Source organism: Cynocephalus volans, chromosome X (genome assembly GCF_027409185.1).
Source record: "Cynocephalus volans isolate mCynVol1 chromosome X, mCynVol1.pri, whole genome shotgun sequence".
Lineage (NCBI taxonomy): Eukaryota > Metazoa > Chordata > Mammalia > Dermoptera > Cynocephalidae > Cynocephalus > Cynocephalus volans.
In genome coordinates this window covers 46,125,723-46,130,544 of record NC_084478.1, presented here as the reverse complement: position 1 = coordinate 46,130,544, position 4,822 = coordinate 46,125,723, and the positions used below count along the sequence as shown (strand labels likewise).

The following is a 4,822-nucleotide window of genomic DNA, read 5'->3' as shown; positions in this document are numbered from 1 at the left end:
CACTGCCCTCCACCCTCCGACCCACTGACCCCCATCCCCACAACTGCCTGATCTCCACTCCTCACCCTCCTGACCTGCTGACCCCGGTCCCTCTGACCTCCTGGACTCAGTCCCTCTGACCCCTGACTCCCAACGGATATGGCTCCCCCCGCCCCATGTCACGTGACGGTAGCCACCATCCACTTCCGGTCCCGTCGCAGACCCGCTGCCTAACGTCCATGTTAGGAGAACCCCGAGGCCACCGCCACCGCCGCCCGCTCAGCCTTCCACGTGCCGGCGGCCCCTTCTTGGTTCTGCCAGCGCTGCCTCCGCCCGCCATGGCCGCCGTGCTCTCACAGGTGCGCCAGAACTACCACCCGGACTGCGAGGCCGCCGTCGATAGCCAGATCAACCTGGAGCTCTGTGCCTCCTACGTCTACCTGTCCATGGCCTTCTACTTCGACCGCGACGACGTGGCCCTCATGCACTTTGCCCGCTACTTCCTGTGCCGGTGGCACGAGAAGGGTGAGCACGCAGAGCAGCTCATGAGGCTGCAGAACCAGCGCGGAGGCCGCATCTGCCTGCGCGACATCAAGAAGCCCGACCGCGACGACTGGGAGAGCGGCCTCAGGGCCATGGAGTCCACCTTCCACCTGGAGAAGTGCGTCAACCAGAGCCTCCTGGACCTGCACCACCTGGCCACCAACAAGGCCGACGCACACCTCTGCGACTTCCTGGAGAGCCACTACCTGCACGAGCAGGTCAAGGCCGTCAAGGAGCTGGGGGGCCACCTCACCATCCTGCGCAAGATGGGGGCCCCGGAGGCCGGCATGGCAGGGTACCTCTTTGACAAGTTCACCCTGGGTGGCGACGGTGACAAGGAGGACTGAGATGAGACTGTCCCCACGGCCACGGGGTGCCTTCCCCAGGTAACCAGGCCGGGCGTGCACGTTGCCCTTTCCAGACATTCACTCAAGCTTTTCCTTCCTGTGTTGCCCTTGTGCCCAATAAAGTTATTTGGTTCTCAAAGAAATATGGGTGTCCAGCTGATTCGCGTGTGCAAAACTCTCACCTTTTAAGGATAAGGGCAAATCCCCATGCAGGTTTAAAACGGGTATCCAGGGGTGTCTCTCCACCCACCCCCGCCCCGTCCACATGCAGCTAAGATCTCCACGGATGGAGGGGAAAGGTGTTCCGTGGACCTCTGGCGAACACATCATTAGTCCTTCTCTTATATACATTGTGACAGATGTGTGGTGGGTGGTAAAAGTATAAAACATGGTACCTCTGGGGGATAAATGAAGGGAATGGGATTGGTCAGGTATTAAAATAAAGGGGTCCTCAGCTTTACCTGAAAACTTTTTAAAAATATGTAAATATTAATGTCTGTTGATTCTAGGTAGCAAGAAGGGGGCCCTGGAAGCTGGCAAGCTCAGCCTATGCCACAGTAATAACATAGACACCAGCATGAATTCCTGGGGTCACCAGTGCTAGGCTTTTGTATATTCCTTAGAACAAAGTAGTTTAAAATATATATGTATTTAATTTTTTTTTGTATATACAGTTCATGTTTATTTACATATGCATTCATTCTACCAGCAGCAGAGTTCATTTTGAATCTCCAGACTAGATTCTGAATTTTTCCTTAGCAATACATCCTTTGTTCAAAGCAGTTTAGTTATTGCATTATTGTAAATGATATAGTTGCTTTCTAGATCTTTTCTGAGCCTGGTTTTATTTCTCCCCTTGGGATTCAGGTATCCAACTTTGGTTTGATTTTTGTTATTTGCTACAAAGAGAACCGCAGCTAATATGTCTTATTATCACTACACCTTTATCAGACTCCATTGCAATTATTACTAGTGGAATAAATATCTCCTCTAGGGTAATAAATTACATTTTTCTCTTTTTCCCTGGTATAGAGTTTGCTGAAAGGAAAAAGAATGAAAGGGTGAAAAGGAGAAAATATAAACAATTGCCTGGATGAAAATACAAAGAAGTGAATGTTGTTACCACAGCCACACCTTCTCATCTGGAAGCGTGTTTCCTTCATAATTTATAGGTTTTTAATTCTTTAGACAAGCCTTTATTAGACTATGTTCAGTATCAGCCAGTGCCACAAAACAGTAATAGGTGTTCAGTGAAAAAAATGGATCCATGGCAATGTTATATATCATCTCATCAGAAGCAGAGTTCTTCCTTTTGATTTTCCAGACTAGATTGCTGAATTTTGGTCAGTAATAAACCCTTTGATAAAAAGCAGTCAGTGACTGCACACTTTTGCAAATGAGACAGCTTCTCTTTCTCTCACTAAAACATGCTAAAATTTCTCAAAATTCAGGGATTCGACTTTGGGAAAAAAATAAGACATATATGTTACACAGCATTTTATTAATAAAGCCCAGAATCATTAAATATATACGTGATGAGTAATGTGCTGAATGTGCACTATCTTACACTTCCAACTCTTTCCTCCAATTGAGATCATCAACATTTTCTATCTCATTATTCATATTTGTCTGAGCACCAACTTGCAGTGCATTCCTCCTTAGTTTCAATAGAGGACCTGTCAAGCTTCTCTGCAGTCCTAAAATATATGATGTGGTTCTGTATATTGAAATTGCATTATTCCCAAACAATAGTGGCCAGAAGGCAATATCTAGCTGTGAACTCTTGCAGATTTTTTAATTTAAATGTGTTCCCACAGCTAGTCTCAGGTATCAATTCTCATGACACCTCCAATGAATTTGATAGCACGCCTATTTTATTCACAGGCAGACATCAACATAATACAAAACTATTATTTTCTCAGTATGGAAAACATTCAATCATTTTAATAAATGATTATATTATGCTAGTAAATGACAAGAAAGCTTTTCAATGAGAACGGTGTTTCAGTCTGGACCATCTTATTAACTACAACTTCCATTTTTCTGCTGTTTGGCTGCTTAATTCAATTCAACAATCATCTGTTCTTAATAAATGAGTTGATGCTAGGGAATCAAAGTTAAATAAGACATGGACTTGGCCCAGTTAAGCCAAATGTTAATTATCATTTTGCCAATTTTCGAACACTAAAATACAAATTCAAGGTGAAATCATTTTAATAACCAATTAAATCAAGAGTGTAGCTGGAGAATGTTTTCCTTTATCACTCTCTGCTTTATCTTTATTGAAGAGGTAATGCTACACAGTCACTCAACAAATTCTCACAAATGGAAATGCAGTAGTTTTTATAAACTATGAGGACAGATGTAGTCCAGCTAGTCTTCATTCTAAACAAATCTAAAGCATCATCATAATGACAATCATCTGGGGAAATTATGCTATGAAAATAATGTGTTAAGGAAATCCCTCTTCCTAACAATGAGACATGTTACCTGAGGGAGAGGGAAAGTTTGAACAATCACTCAACATGTTTAAGAGAGTAGATTTTAGCAAATACAGAGGTTAGTCATTTGTTTACATATTTTGTAGTGTTTTCGCCTGGAGACAGAAGATGCACTTGAAGGTATGTTTTAGTAGTGTGGTTTACACAGTAGACATCTAACGGACTGGTTTTAAAACATCATTTTAAATCTGGGAAAAAAGTTATTTCCACTGTGGACTTAAATCTGTAAGAAATCTATAGGTAAAGGTAATCTAACAAAACATAATAATAATAATTAGAGCAGCCTAAATGGCAGCTCTTTATATCAGAAAAAAAGACATGTACTAGTTGAGGATTTTATAGAATCACTACTTGCATTCACTAACTGAAATAGTTTGCACTTCTTGAGAGCTCACTATGTATCAGGAACCAGGTTAAAACATTTACGTAGGTAGCCTCATTTCTGCCTCCCAACAGAAGAGGTGGTGCTACTGTTAAATCCATTTTCTAGATGGTCTCAGTAAAATCAGAGAGATTACGTTCATTTCCTAACTTCCCAGAGCTAATAAGAGGCTGAGCTTGAATTTATCTCAAGACATTTTTAAATTTCCATTTCAATTTTTCATTGACCGTTGGTTGTCCAGGAGCATGTTATTTAATTTTCATGTACTTGTGAACTTTCCAAAATTCCTTCTGTTATTGATTTCTTGTTTTTTACCATAGAGGTCAGAAAAGATATTTGATATGATTTTAATGTTCCTAAATTTTTTAAGCTATGTGTTTTGGCCTATCATTTGAACTACCCTGGAAAATGTTCCATGCACACTGGAAAAGAATGTGTATTTTGCTGCTGTTGGATGGAATGCACAGTGTATGTCCGTTAGATCCATTTGATCTGAAATGTATTTCAAGTCTAAAGTTTCCTTATTGAATTTCTGTCTAGATGATCTGTCCATTGCTGAAAGCGGGTTATGGAAGTCCCCTAGTTGTATTATATAGTCCATCTCTCCCTTCGATCTACTAATATTTGTTTTATATATTTAGGTGTTCTGATGTTGAGTGCATATATATTTATAATTGTTATATCCTCTTGATGAATTGACCCCTTTTATCACTATATTATCACACTCCTTGTCTTTAGAGACAGTTTTTGAATTTATATCTATTTTACATGGTATAAGTGTAGTTATTTCTGCTCTTTTTTGGTTTCCATTTGCTTGAGATACCTTTTTCCATCTCATCATTTTCAGTATATATGTGTCATTACAGGAGAAGTGAGTCTCTTGTGGGCAGCATATAGTTTTGTGTCACATAATGACAATTCAGTCAACCAGAGACCATATATACAACAGGTCTCATAAGATTATAATGGAGCTGGAAAATTCCTATGGGCTAGTGATGTCATAGTCATCATAACGTCATAGCATAGTTACCTTATGTTTTGTATATTTTGTGTAGCTTAAGTGTACAGTG

The 4,822-nt window shown here is 41.1% G+C and overlaps 1 pseudogene; it reads left to right on the top strand.

The window, feature by feature from the left end:
* Nucleotides 1-317: 317 nt before the first annotated feature.
* LOC134367200 (ferritin heavy chain-like) lies at nt 318-829 on the top strand (annotated as a pseudogene).
* Nucleotides 830-4,822: the final 3,993 nt, after the last annotated feature.